This window comes from Camellia sinensis, chromosome 3 (assembly GCF_055761805.1).
Source record: "Camellia sinensis isolate YWXY chromosome 3, ASM5576180v1, whole genome shotgun sequence".
In the NCBI taxonomy this organism is placed as follows: domain Eukaryota; kingdom Viridiplantae; phylum Streptophyta; class Magnoliopsida; order Ericales; family Theaceae; genus Camellia; species Camellia sinensis.
This window is the reverse complement of record NC_138963.1, coordinates 106468359-106484665: the sequence shown is the minus strand read 5'-3', so window position 1 is coordinate 106484665 and position 16307 is coordinate 106468359. Positions and strand designations below refer to the sequence as shown.

At 32.4% G+C, this 16307-nt stretch overlaps 1 pseudogene; it reads left to right on the top strand.

Annotated features, from left to right (window-relative positions):
• Window positions 1-7871: 7871 nt before the first annotated feature.
• Window positions 7872-9379, top strand: LOC145821741 (putative histone H2A variant 3 pseudogene; annotated as a pseudogene).
• The last annotated feature ends 6928 nt before the right edge of the window (window positions 9380-16307 follow it).

The following is a 16307-nucleotide window of genomic DNA, read 5'->3' as shown; positions in this document are numbered from 1 at the left end:
GTTCCATTAGGGATGGCAATTTGAAACCGGCCCGACGGGGATCCCCGACCCCGACCCCGACCCCGATTTTAACGGTTTTTCCCCGAAAAATACCCCCGACGGGGAGAAGACGGTATTTGAAAATCAATCCCCGATCTGTTTCGGGCCGGGGACGGTGATCAGTGTTTAAGCCCCGGCCCGGCCCCGTCCCCGTCCCCGTCCCCGGCCCCGACCCCGTCCCCGAAATTCCCCGAAATAAAATTACTTTTATACCCCTTATATAATATATATATATATATATATATAACATATATATATATGATAAACCCGTCCCCGAAGCTCTCACTCTCACTCTCTCAACTCTCGTTCTTCTCTGTCTCTCAACTCTCTCACTTGGTCTCACTCGGTCTCACTCTCTCACTCTCGTTCTTCTCTCTCACTCTCTCAACTCTCGTTCTCTCTCACTGGTCGATCTCCATCGCCGATCTCTCACTCTCTCAACTCTCTCACTCGATCTCTCACTGGAGAGCTTCGTGTCGATCTCCATCGCCGATCTCTCACTCTCTCAACTCTCTCACTCGATCTCTCACTGGAGACTCCATCGCCGATCTCCTCATCCGCCGATCTCCACCGCGGATGATCTGTAATTTCTTAATCTGTAAATTTTGTTTTGATCTATAATTTTTTAATCTGTAAATTTTGTTTTGATCTGTAATTTTTTTTTGATCTGTAATTTTTTAGTCTGTAATTTTTTTTTTGATCTGTAATTTGATGATGAGCTGTAATTTTTTTGTTTTTGATCTCTTTTGTTGATGATGAGCTTCATCTGTTTGTTTTTGATCTGTTGATAAGGATCGGGGAATTTCGGGGTCGGGGAAACCCGATCCCCGTTGGGGACGGGGATGGGGACTACGAAAGGTTCCCCGTCAGGGATCGGGGCCGGGGCCGGGGAAGTTTTGGCCATCGGGGATCGGGGACGGGAAGGGTGATCCCCGGCCCCGCCCCGCCCCTTTGCCATTCCTAGGTTCCATCCCTTATAAAAACATTTATATCTCTTTATGTATTTAATTCACTATGTGTGTGTGTGTTTGGAAAGTTGTTATTTTAACAGGTTATTTTAGTTTTTGATTATTTTAATAGGCTAAAATTTTGTGTTTAGAAAGATAATTAGATTTTTTTTTTATAGTTAGATATGATGTTTGTAAGAAAAAAAAAATAATTATGGATATAATGTGACATTTTGTCTTATTAACTATTTTAATCTATTTTATCTTTTTGCTGATTTTAATCTAAAAAAAGTTAAAATTTCACTTCTCAAACATCACCATGTGTACACTAATGGTAAAAATACAAAAACTAAATGAAGTAGGTCCTACATTTATATCTTATTACAAAGTAGGTCCGCATTATATGAGTCCATCTCTTGTGAGACATTTATATTTGATTCTGTATTTATTGTGTGTGCAATAATGCTAAAAATACAAAAATTAAACGGTGGTGCTATATGCACTACACACTAGTGTACCAACTAATATTATGATATTATTATTAATCATATTTATTATATAAGTTATAAATACCTAAAACCATAGAAATGATGTTACATCATCTATTAGTACACTAGTGTGTATATTAATTGATACATCTAGCATTATTCAAAATTAAATACAAGAATGAGATAAAAATATCTTAAAAAAAGTAGGTCACATATCATGTAGGTCTAGCCCTTATAAGACATTTATATTTCATTCTGTATTTAGTTCCATATTTAATTTATTGTTGTTTTGCAATAGGGGTAAAGAATTTATTACTTTTGCTAATTAATTCTAATTTGAAAAAGAGTTGTATTAGGAACCCCAAATAATCTATTAAATTTTCTACCAAAACTCTCACATGAATATGGAACCTACACAATTTTTATAAATTATTTGAGATCTATAACATTTTAAGAACTCTAATTGAACACTCCTAATTCATCCTTAATGATATAAAATGAACCATATAAAAAGGGGACCCATAGTCCTCTTTGTCTCTCTTTCGTGACGTATTAACAAGAAAAATAATACCACTCTTCTAATTTTTACCTATTTATGAATTTACCCTTCCTTAATTAATTGCTATTAACAGTGGCTGAACCAAGATTTATTATCAGTGGGGTCAGTTAAGAGTGAATACATTAAATCAGTGTTCATTTACTAAAAATAAAATAAAATAACTAAAATCATCCCATTTTATTTTTTATTTTGAATTAAATTTTCAATAAAAATCACATTTTAGAAAAGTTTTTAGTACTTTTTTTTAGTTTATTGAAGTCATTTTTTATGACATTTCAAAATATCACATAATTTTTTGAATTTATATCATGAGATTACAAAATATTTGTTAAAATATTAAATTAAGTCTTATTATCTCTAAAATTTCCGTGGATTCATTTGAACCCACCAACTACAATGTATGCATGGCTACCGATGGCTAGGTTTTATTTTTCTTTCTATTTTTCATAATCTATGGTTGATTTTTCAATATTTTAACAATTAGAATGAATTCAATTATTATTACTTATTCAAAGATTATAACTTTTAATTGAATGTAAAGCTAAATATAGGTTTGAATTGTGTTCGGATTTACTAAAGTTGAAAATCTCAACTGTACATGTAAAGTTGACGTATTGTGGTACTAATTTGTACTCATGTTAATAATCTGAACTATTCATATTATATGGCAAACTGAGAATAATATGAATACAAAAAATTACGTCTATCAAACATAAATAATCACATGATCAAATCACATATATTATAATAGATAGATATTCTATTCTTAAAGACATATAAGCCGTATAGATAAAAATAATCTAATAGTATGATAATCGATGTTGGATCAATTTTATTTTTTTCATGAATAATTTTCTTAATTAGTTGTATAATAACGTGAATAGTTTTGATTACTAAAATGAGCCAAAGTTAGTCTGATAATAAATTAACTTTACCTAATTAGTTGTATAATAAGGTGAATAGTTTTTATTACTAAAATGAGTCAAAGTTAGTCTGATAATAAATCAACTTTATCGTGAAATTGAAATCTTCAACTTTAACAAATCCGAACTCATTTTAATCATGGATTTGAGAATCTTAGATTAATCTAATGGATTTGAATTTACTATAGTTAATGAATTTTTTATACGTATTCTCTATACATATTAACAAGTTCAAAAAAAATTACATGTTCTGCATTAAAATAGGTGTAATAAAGAATGTATAATTTTATTTTATTTTGAAGGGAATGGCTCATTCCACACCATTATCCTTCTCCATACTTCACTGCATGGTGAGTATGGCCCGGTTTGGGATAAAAACTAGTTTCAATGCATTATTTAAAGTTCCGTAAAAATTGTAACCAATCCAAATCATTAAAATTATGGAATCAATTCAAACGAATCCATTTAAATACGAATCGGTTCGGTTTAAAGTCACGATTTCACATAATTTGTTCACAAGAAAAATTATATAACATTTAAAAAAAAAAAATCAACCTATCATCATTTCAAAAAAAATAATAATAATATGCCTATCAAACAAACTATTCTCATAATGTTCATTAGTTAAGGAAAATTTTTGGGTGTGCATTATACACCATATGTAACCTACACAAAATTGCATACATTTTTATGAATTTACATAAGTGGTCTCATAAAAATGCATAAGTTTAACACAAATTTACGTAATCATATAACTTTTTATGAACTTATATAAATTTGTATTAAACTTATGCATTTTTATATCATCACTTATATATATTTGTAAAAATTTACGTAATTTTATGTAAAATTACATACAATATGCATTATACACCATAGTGTTTTCCAAAAAATAATATTAAGCAAACATATTGCTCAACAAAGAGAGATAAAGAGAGCTTACCCGTGAGAGAGATCACCTCTTCCATTGTAGCGGCACACAGAGTGATTGTAACGATATGAATTAGGGTTTAGTTTTTTATATATATATATATATATATATGTATGTATGTATGAGGTTTAAGATTATATATATCAGGATGTATCATAGATATATAGTTTAAATTATATGGTTCGATTCGGTTTAAATTCTGAATCAATCCATTGATACCGGTTTCTCAAATTTTCAAACCTAAATCAGATCACCAAATTTAAAAAATCAAACCAAACCTATCGGATTAGTCTGGACCAGTTCAATTTTCTAATTTTTCAATTTCTTTACTCAACCCTACTTCACCATACTCTATTTTTTGGGTTTTATTTTAAGCCTACTCTAATAATTCAAACCATTCACCTTATAAATCTCATAGTAAAAGACATGTGTAAAAAATAAGTTTTATCGGATATCGATAAATAAATAAACAAATTATATTTTATTTTATAAAATCGGTAGTTTAAGTTTAAACTCATAGTTATTATCTATTTTAAAAAATAAAATATAATTTATTCACATGTCTAATGATATTTGATGAAATTTTTTTATACATTATTATGAGATTTATAAGATGAACGGTTTGAATTATTATTGTGAACTCAAAATAGCGCCCATAAAATATAGTATGATAACGTATGAAAGATAGTGATATGAAGGAGAGTCTTTCTCTTTTTCACTACAAGAAAAGTGGGTATATGAGACGGGACTATTTGCGACGGCACACTTGCCGTCTCAAAAAGTCACTTTTTGCGACGGCAAAAAATGCCGTCTCAAAAAAGCAGAGTATTTGCGACGGCACTATTTGCCGTTTCAAAAAAGCATAGCATTTGCGACGGCACAATTTGCCGTCTCAAAAAATGAGAGCATTTGCGACGGTATTTTCTGCCGTCGCAAATACTCTGTTTTTTTGAGACGGCAAATTGTGCCGTCGCAAATGCTCTGCTTTTTTGAGACGGCAAATGGTGCCGTCGCAAATACTCTGCTTTTTTGAGACGGCATTTTCTGCCGTCGCAAAAAGTGACTTTCGTGTTTTTTTTTTTTAATTTTTAGTGAATATTTTTAAAATTTTAAATATTTTTTTTAGATGCACCTTACTTAGATGTATCTAAAAAAAAATATGAAAAAATATTTTTAAAAATTAATAAATACATAAAAATACAAAAAAAAAATGTATTGTATTTTTGGTATTTAGTGAATTTTTTTTAAAAAAAATTTACAATTTTTTTTAATTTTTAGGTGTATTTATATTAGGTGTGTCTAAAAATTAAAAAAAAATACTTAAAATATTAAAAAAATTCAGTAAAAACAATATAACACGGAAAACAAGAAAGTATAATTTACTCAAAAGAGTTTTTGGAAAACTCTAACCTTGCATAGTGATTGTGGTTTTGAGACAACTTCATATATATACAGTCACAAAATGGTTTGAATAAATTCTAGTACTTTTTTCTTTCACAAAAAAAATTTAAAAAAACAATGTCTTCTTACTCTTTTGATGTAACATTTCTCTTTTCATTCATTTTTTCATCTTCATGTCTCTCTGCCTCTATCTCTCTCTCTTCTCTTTATCTCTTCCACTCATCACTCTTCTCTCTCTGTCTGTCTGTTTCTCTCTCTCATTTTCTCTATGTGTCTCTCGCCTATCTCTCTTCTCTCTATCTCTCTCATCTGTTTTCTCTCTCGTCTCTCTCGCTCATCTCTCTTCTCTCTATCTCTCTCATTTCTTTTCTCTCTCTCTCTCTTATCTTTCTATCTCTCTCGCCTATTTCTCTTATCTCTCTGTCTCTCTCTTTTTCTGTGTCTCTCTCTTGCTCATCTCTTTTTGCTCTATTTCTTTCTCTTTTTGTCTATCTCTCGCTCATCTCTTGTTTTTCTCTCTTTTTCTATCTTTCCCTCTATCTCTATCTCTCTCTCTCTCTTTCTCTCTCTATCTCTTTTTCTGTCTATCTCTCTCTCCCTATCTCTCTCTCACTCATCACTCTTTCTCTCTCTTACTCATTACTCTTCTCTCTCTGTCTATCTGTCTTTCTCTCTGTGTATCTCTCATTCATCTATCTCTTCTCTCATCTCTTTTCTCATTTATTTTCTCTCTCTATCTCTTTTACTCATCTCTCTTCTCTTTATCTCTCCCGCTCATCTCTCATCTCTCTATCTCTCTCATCTCTCATCTTTTTCTATCTCTCTCACTCATCTCTCTTCTCTCTATCTCTCTTTGTCTCTCTCATCCATCTCTCTTCTCTCTATGTCTATTTTCTGTCTCTCACTCTCTATCTTTCTCTCTCTCTCTCTCTCTCTCCTACTGTGTTTGCGTTGCTCACTTTCTCACTCTCGTCTTCTCTATTTACTGAACTCCCTCTCGATTTATTGATCCACTACAAGAAAATGCACTTTTAGCGACCACTTTGTCTCTCTCTCGCTCATCACTCTATCTCTCTCCTCTCTCTCTTCTATCTGTCTCTCACTCATTTTTCTCTCTCACCACCCATCTCTTCTACCACCTTTACCACTATTGCAAACACCATTCCACCACCACCACTACTACTTCCACTGTCGCCACTTCACCATTACTACTACCACTACCACTACTGTCACTACTACTACCATTCCCTCTTCTTCACCCCTGCCACTCCATTTACACTACCACTACCACAACTTCACCACTAATCTCTTTCGCTATCACCATCACCACCACCACTATTGCTGCTCAATTTCCTCTACCATAAAAAATTAGATCGTGATTTTTAGTAACATAAAAAAATAGGCCACAGAAAAATATTTTTCATTGACTTCAGAAAATTAATTTTTATTTTAGTGAAAAATATTTTTCATTAAAATATTATCCCTACTTCTACCAAATAAAAAATAATAATATTTTTTCATTAAAATAAAAATGAAACAAATAAATTTTCAATCTTAGTAACTAAAAAAAAATTTTAAAAAAATTCATTAACTACAAAAATATATATATTTTAACAAAAAATAAATTTTTTTGACGATGATAACCCCGTCACAAAAAAAAAAAAAATTTAACGGTATTATTTTATTATTTAAATTTCATTTGTGACTTAAAAAAAAAATTTCTTATTTTTTATTATCGCCCCTGTTTTTTCCATTCCCGCCCCCCCAAATCTCCAATCTCAAACCTCAAACCCAAAAATCCCTACCCCGCCCCCCCCAAATCCCTAATCTCAAACCCACAAATCCCCAATCTCAAACCCAAAAATCACTACCCCCCCTCCCCCCCCCAAAATCCCCAATGTCAAACCCACAAACCCACAAATCCCCAATCTCAATCCCTACCCCACGGCGAGCGGCGGAGGAGTAGCGTCGGAGCAGCGGAGGAGGAGCAGCATCAGCGGCGTCGGAGCAGCGGAGGAGGAGCAGTGTCGTCGGAGCAGCAGCAGCGGCGTCGGAGTAGCGGAGGAGGAGCAGTGTCGTCGGCGGAGGAGTAGTTTCTTCCTTTGATTTATCTGTTCGACCTGATTACAGAATGCTCTAGATAATATTTTGGTTGATTGATTTCATGTTTTAGAGAGGATCTATTCAATGAAGTTTGATTTTAGTTTTTTTTTTCAAAAAAGAAATTAAAATGTTTGCTTCGATGTTCTTAAAAAAAATTAGGCCTTTGTTTTGAATTTCCTCAGTTGATTAGCTTGTGATTTTGATGTTCTTTGCTTCGATGTTCTTTGTTGTTTGTTTTTGTTGAAATATATGCTTGTAAGTTGTATTTACCATCTACAAAGTTGTGGACCACAAAGAGCTTTCTTTGTGTGGTATAAACTAAGCAATATTTCTTTCCCATGTATTAGGGGTAAAAAAAATAAATAATATAAAATAAAATAAAAAACTACAGCAATATAATGAATAATATTAGTAATTTATATGTTGGTTGATTCTAATTTTTTTTCTTGCCTGATCGTTGACCTTGGTTTTTAGACAAAAATGTTTGAGAGTTCTAAAATAAGGGCTCTAAAGGAACTCTTAGGTAAGACTCACCAATTGATGCGATGTCTCTACGGTTTTAAAGTCGTCACCATATATCATAAATATCCATTCAATGAGTAGGAAAAGTAGTTAAGCCTTTCCGTTAGGTATTGATTATTGAATCCGTATCATCTCTCAAATGGTTACTCTGCACTTTTTTTTTCTTATTTGCTATATCTTAATTGGAGCTCAAATTATCATAAACCATGAAAGCATGAACAAATAAAAGCTCACACAAGCAATTTAGATTACATATAGGTGGGTGGATTTGAAGTTGAAATTAATTAATATGCCAGCTGAAGGGGTAGTTGTTAAGATGGTTCTATTGACTGACCTGGGGAAGTACAGAGTAAAGGAAAGGGGAATATATTGTTTGAGGAACCTTGTGCGACAAATTCCCTTTTGGGAGATCCCTTTCAAGTTACTCCCTCACCTTGTAGTTTCAAAACCTTGACATATAAGGCTCTCAAATCCATTTGATGTTATATTATTAATATTTAATTTGATTAAGTATAGATCTAAATTACACTCCTTTAATTGTTGAATTCAACACTATTATCTCATATTCATAAATCAAAATTATTATTATTATGATTTATTTTTTTATTTTTTTTGGTTTGCTTATTTTGTATAGTGAAGATTCTTCAAATTTTAGCCATCCATTGTTGTTTAGTAAGTTTTATCATGTAAAACTTACGATTGAGGGTCTTTAAGTTTTGAAGCATACAAGATGAAAAGAGAGTTGTTTTGGTTTCTTATCAAACCGGTCTTAAAAGAGTCGCTTTTTCAGACCCAAAATAAACGCTGTAATGTGTGGACCGTAAGCCCCTACTTGTGAAAAACAGTGTTTGTTTCTCTTTAAAATAATTGTAAAACTATCCTTTTGGCTGCAAGGGGTAAGCCTTTAAGGCATAGTTACCTGAAAATGCTAATACCTAGCGATTTGCATTTTGAGATGAACATGCTGAAATGTGGTATACGTTTGTCACGCAAAAATGTCACTCCCTGTAATGTGTCTTTTTCTGTTCAATCAATCAGTCGGCATTTCTAAATCGCGTCTCTCAAAATTGGATACATTTTTACTACTACCACTAAAGCATCCAGGGAGTTCTGTGCTATAATTTCTGTATGAAGGTAATGAAAATTTATCTCTAGCATATAATGTGCAGTTTCTAGTTGGTCGGATCCATCGTTTACTGAAAACTAGGACAACGGCGCATGGTAGAGTGGGAGCTACAGGTGCTGTCTATGCTGCGGCTATCTTGGAGTATTTAACTGCAGAGGTGTTGGAGCTAGCTGGCAACGCAAGCAAGGATCTCAAGGTGAAACGTATCACTCCCAGACATTTACAACTCGCAATTCGAGGAGATGAAGAACTTGACACCCTGATCAAAGGAACTATAGCTGGTGGAGGTGTAATTCCTCATATCCACAAGTCCCTCATCAACAAATCATCCAAGGAATAGATTAAAACATCGAGCGAGCATGGTATCTTTCTTTGCCTACCCTACTCTTCATGTGGTTAGTTCTTCTGTCTCTTGTGGATTTGTTTTCACTTTTTTTGCTGATGCATTAATGTAACTAAGATGTTTGCTGTATTAGATCTAGGTTATTGATTTGTCGTGGTAGGTTTGATTTTTATATCTAATGGCACTGACCGAGGATGTGGTTACTATGTAACCTTTATTAACTAGGCGCTCTTGTATAGAAATGTTTGTATGGATTGGCATAAACGATGTTCATTTGTCAGAAGATTTTTTAAAAGCCCATCTGATCTTTAGTATCCTCGGTTCATCTCAGTTCATCATTCACATGGAAAAATAACAGAAACAAATTGGAAATTATAAATATACCCTCCACTAGCTTATCATTTGAACCCATTCCCACCATGTTTATGAGAAAAATTACATGACTAAATCCCACAACAAATTAGAAACAAATAATTTGGCTCCAATGTAATAATCCTTTCCAAAATCCCTATCATCCATCAAAATCCCTAGCATTTGTGAGATTCTTTTGTCTTTAGCTTTTAGTTCTCTATTCTCTCTCCTCTTGAAATCCCACCTCCCTTGTTAGAGAGACAAAGATAGGGAGGGAAAAACATTAAATTTGAATGAAGGTACAAAGTTAAGAAAAACAAAGTGGCGTGAAAAGTTGGGATCGGTAGGAGACAAATTCGGAAGGTTGAATGTTTAGCATAAGAGTAGGAGTAACAAAAATGCTTGTCACCCACTTTTCTACGCTTTCACTCATCCAATCATCCATTTTCCTATTCAACTCTTTTCTCATTGTCTCTTGGCTTATGATTCATCCCTCTAAGATTAGAGTTCTAATTGAACTCTAGTAAAGTGAAAAATAGAGAAATGAAACATAACTCTAATTTAAGAGCTCTAAATGGAGCTCTAGTGAGGTGGAAAAAAGAGAGTAGAGAGAAATAAAGAGAGGAGTGTGAGCCCCACCTTCACATGAGTACTCTCCACATCATTAGAGTTGTATTAGAGCTCTCAAATATTATTGATAAAAAAAATAAGACTAAAATATTATATCAGAGTAGAACCCACTTTCCATTAGAGCTATTAGAACTCCAATATTAGAGCTCTAAAATTTTATATCGTCTCCCTCTCATCTTTCCTAACAACCATAGATCATAAATTATTGCACAAAAAATACAGAAAATAAAAAAAAAATTAATTTTTAGTGGACACCCTGTTTTTTTTATTTTTTCGTAAATTTTTTTTCGTTACACCTGATTAACTACCATATATAGAGTTAATTGTAATCACATATTAGTATTCTTCTCACAATTCTTTATGATGGACCTTCTGCATGTGAGTTCCTACAAAATAAATTTGTGTATTCTACAATCCAAGACAGGTAGGAACCCTTTAAGTCCAACCCTTCCCACTTCCATCAGACATGAAAAAATTCCCGAGGTATATTACAATAAGAGTTTATTACACTATTTTGGACTACATTGAATTCCATTATTATTATTATTATTATTATTATTATTATTATTATTATTTGTGAGCAGGGAAAGCTTTGGTTTCTCCAATTGAGGGATATGCAGTTGTTCCTGATGACAACGTAAGTGTTCTTTCCACAGTCTTTATTGTCTTCATTACTGGTGTTTAAATAGTTGGTTTCTCCAAAAGATCATAATTTGCAACTGTTATCTATTTATTTGTATGTCAAAAGGATAAATTTTGCCGAGGGGAAGATCTGATTCTAAAAGTAAGGAATTTACAGCTTGATTTTTGAAATAGGCTCAAAATTGAGATCTTGTTGGAAATTTTTTAATTTTTGTAAGAGTATTTAAATATCCAATGTGTTGATTGGTGAATTTTAGATTTTATTTTATTATTTTATTTTTTTTAAGGATTTGGGTGAATTTTATAATTTAAATATGCTTTTATGAACATGTACAGTTTAATTGTTCTTTGTAAAATATTGAATTTGATGGTTTGATGAATTTTTATTTTTATTTTCTGTTATGATGTTTTTGTGAATGGAATGTAAATAATCAGCTCTTAGAGAGAGACGGCACCACCGTCGGAAAAAATAGAAAATTTTAATATTTTTATTAATTTTGTTACAGGTTTTACTTTTTGCGACGACATTATACTGTCGCAAAAAATAGAAATTTTCATTATTTAAAATAGAAATTTTATTATTTTTTAATATTTTTTGCGACGGCATTACACTGTCGCAAAAAATAAAAAATTTCATATTTTTTATACTTTTGCGACGGCACCACACCGTCGCAAAAAACAGTGTTTTTTTAAAAAAAAAGACTATTGGCGATGGTATTTTTTGCCGTCTCAAATAACATTTTTAGCGACGGTAAAATAGGATTGTCGCAAAAAAGTCAAGAAATTTCAAACGTTATTAGCGACTGCACGGTACCGTCGCAAAAAGGCAAAAAATGCCGTCGCAAAACATTAGCGACGGCACTTACCGTCGCAAAAACTCTTTTGCAACCCCTGCAGTTGCGACCCTCCTCTTGCCGTCGTAAAAAGTCATTTTGCTGTCGCAAAAAGTATTAGCGACGGCATTAGGAGTATTAGCGACGGTATTTTACCGTCGCAAAAAGTCAATTTTTTTGTAGTGTTTGAAACCTATTTAACATGTGTAGGCATATGTTAATAAAATCCAAATTAATACAAATGTTATTCAAATATCTCTAATTATCTTAATTTTTTACATGAATATTCTATTAAATGAGTATAAAAAAATGAACAATTCAAATCACTGAAATTAATCCTAAAATAAGTCTATCAAACTTAAATATCATAATCCAATGACTCCAACCAAGTGAAATTCATAAGATTGGAGTACGAAGGATTACATCAATGACTTTGACAAAATGTTAACTCAAAGAAAAGTGTCGTTGCATAATGAACTTGTCTGTTTTGCAAGCAATAATATTGGAAAAAATTATTAATTGACATTAAGGCCAAGTTTGGGAAGTCTCAAAAAATTCAAAAAGTCAAAAAATTACTCAAAAAATTAAAAAGTTATCACTATTCACTAAAAGTCAACAATTACAGCTGCACAACTCCCAATACTAATTTTCCCTATACATTAATTTATACAATTTTTTAATACACATTTTTCCATAAAAAGTCAAAAAGTTAACCCAAACATTCATATTTTCAATCTCAACTTTTTAGTCTAAAAAGATAAAAAGTGCACTTATTTAGGACACCCCAAACAATCATTATTTGTAAGTGATTGTAGGTATTTAAAGTAGGGTATTTTGGGAAGATAATTAAAAATTGACTTTTTAATTTTTTTTGACTTTTTTTACAATTCCATATGAGAGGTGATGTGACCCAAAATGAGTTAAAAACTGACTTTTGACTTTTTTAATTAGTTGCCGAAACATTCCAGATTATAGAGCATGTTTGTTTGGACGAACTTGAAAAAGAAAAATTGTAATTCACCAGACTATTAGTCCTGGGATAAATTGTCCCCGGACTGTTTGATTGGAGTGGATTTATATCTTATGTTTGTTTAGTCATGGGATTATATGTCTGAATTGAACTATTCTATTAAATCCTATGTTTGTTTGGAATATTATTGAGAAAGATAAATTCCCAAAAGACTATTTTTTCCTTTTGAATTGTTTATTAAATAATAGGAATATTAAATCTGAATTATAAATTTTATTTAGTTTTTTTTACTAGAAATTTTAAAAAATTAAATAAATAGAATATTAATAAAAATTATATAAATTTATTTTAATTTGTAGTTGAGATTTTTAAATTTGATTATACTTTACTAAAGTATAATTAATACCATATGATTATTAAAATAAATAATTTAATAAAGTATAAATAATTTAATAAATAAAATTTCTTAAGTATAAATAAATTTATTAAGTAATATTTATTAAATAATTTAACAAATAAATTTATGAAGTATAAATAATTTAATAAAGTATAAATAATTTAATAAACAAATTTTATTTTTAAAAAGATATTAAATAGTAAAGGGTCAAAAATGTAATTTCACTACTATCCCTATGGGATGAGTTTTCTTATGAATTGTGTCACACCCTCCTCATGGGATAGAACAATCCCATAGATTTGGGATTCATAATCCGGACGGATTATTAAACAACAGACTATTAGTCCCAATGGACTATTAGTCCTATCTCATACTTAAATCCTTCCAAACAAATACCACCGTAATATATGAGTGGATGTAAAGGACTTGTTGTAGAGAGATTTCTTATCAGCAAATTCAGTTATGAAAAATCATCCATTGAAAAATGAAACTTCATGCATTATCACTTTTTAATTAATGATGTTCTTACATTTAGTTCCCTGCTCCCCTTAAAAATAAAAAATAAAATAAAATAAAATAAAATGCATTGGATTAACCAAAAACATATTGGATAAGGTTATGTTGTTTAATTTATTCATCCAAACCACATTTTGCTTCTATCCATCAAGCATCACTTGAATTTTTTTTGGTATTGGGGTCCACTTTGACATCGTTGCAGTGTAATTTTTCCTACTAAATAAGATAAAAGAGTGGTGCTACATTCCCCTAATGTATGACATTTATTTTGACCTCTAATTAAATAGAAGAGAGAATATAGAAAGATGGAAAGAGGAAGAATAAAGAGTGAGATCCATTCCATGTCATTATAAGTAAATTAAGAATACTCAATTAGCTTCCAAACATTTTTCTAAGAGAAAAATAGAGCGAATTACATTACACTATCTGTCTTTATAATTTGGGACTTATATCAATTTGATCTGTGACTTTTCAATTGTGACATATTTGACTCTGAATTTTGAATCTTGTTCTAAATAAGAACAATTGAAGATACCATGCTCAATTTCAAGGGCAAAGTCGTCAATTTGATAAAATATAACTAATTTGGCAAAAATAAATTTCACAAAAAATATTTTTGAATTTTTGAAAATTATTTTTACCCACCAAAGATAAAATTATATAAAATTGATAAATCTTTTACACATTTATTTACTTATTTTGACAAATTAATTTTTATTATGTGTTTAAATAATGGTCATGTAATGAGTGATTATGGCATTTAATGTGTAATATCGATATATTTAATATATAAAATATTTTTACTTTTGAATGTTTTGATTTAATGAATTGGTTTAATAATGATATCAAAATTGTCATCATATTTGACTTTTAAAAAAATAAAAACTAATTTAATTAAAATAAAAACAATTACCCATTACATGATTATCATCCAAACATATAATAAAATTTATTTTGGTAAAAAAATAAATAAATGTGTAAATTATTTATCAATTTTACATAATTTTATCTTTGATGAGTAGAAATCATTGTTAAATGTGTCACAATTAAAAAGTTGAGGACTAAAGTGACACAAGTCCTAAACTATGGGGATCATTAGTGCAATTCACCCATAAAAATATTTTACAAACTAGGTCCCACATCATGTGGTTCCATCCCTTATAAAACATTTATATCTCTTTATGTATTTAATTCACTATGTGTGTGTATTTGGAAAGTTGTTATTTTAATAGGCTATTTTAGTTTTTGACTATTTTAGTAAGTGAGAGGGTAATTTTGATGAAAATGGGGCCGAGCTATGAGATGGACTTTATGGCCCAAAGTACGAAGGACTGGGTAAAGGGGCCGAAAAGTTACTCCGGCCCAAGAGAGATAAAGTTACTTCGGCCCAAGAATTGTAAAGTTACTTCGGTTCGGAAGCAACTTGAAGTTAGACCGGTCTTGGAGTTATACCGGTCGCGAATCTTTAGTTTGGTCTAAACCGTACCGTGAGTTGCACATGAGGAGCCGAAAGAAGGAGTAGAAGGAAGAACTAGTTCGGCTCATTCTACGGCTATGCTTAGTCGTGTTTACTTCGGTCGTATTGGAGTTCGGCCATGGTAAAAACCATCTCACTTGGTTTAAGCAGTGAGGGGGGTGTTAAAGGATAAGCATTATCCTATAGGAGTATGAATCCTAGGAGGACTCTGCATGGAAGAATAGAAGTCCTACTAGGATTGTGCCACTCGAAACCTATAAAAGCTCACAAACATCACCTTTGGGGAGGTAACACACAACTTTGCTTTCTAAATTCACAGAGCTTTGTCTATTTGGCAAGTTTGCTGACTTAGGCATCGGAGAGGTTTCCGACACACACCCGCCGGCTAGCTCACGTTTGTGTTTTCAGGTGATAAGGCGACGTCGTGCGGAGGAGCACAGACTTGGTCAACAGGATTATACGAGGAAGTATATTTCTTTCCCGTACAATTGGCGCCGTCTGTGGGAAAGACAGACAGAACAAAACCTCTTGATCAAGCTTCTCCTCTTTTCAAACAATGGCACACATTGAAGAATTGCCGTAGTCCACCGTCGACGGGCTAACTCCAGATGGAGGCGCAAGGCGTGAAGGATTACCTTCTGTCCCTCCCATGGCGGACTTGGAGTCCCAGCGACATAACCCCAGGAGAGATACTAGGGGAAGGCGGACTCACAGCCCCCGTCAATCTCATTCTCAAAGTCCTGACAGGCAAAGGCGGAGGGTTGATCCTCAAGTTCTGGAGGACCGCGTGAAGGAGCAAGATGAATTAATAAGGAAGATGTCGGCGGACATGGAGGCCTTGAAGCGCCAGATGAAGAAAAAAGAAGTAGCGACAGGAGAGGGGCACAAAAACAAGACGCCCCCTCGCCACTCAGAAAATCATAGTAGGAATACCACACCCTCGCAAGGAGAGAGCAGAAGCCTCAGGACAGGCGATACTCAATCCTGGTCTTCCAGAACTCGTCACTCCAGGTCTGAGAGGACAAGATCTGAAAGATCATACACTGAAGGAAGCACGTATTTGCCCTCACATTCGCACCAAACCAGATCTAGACAAACGGAGTTACCCA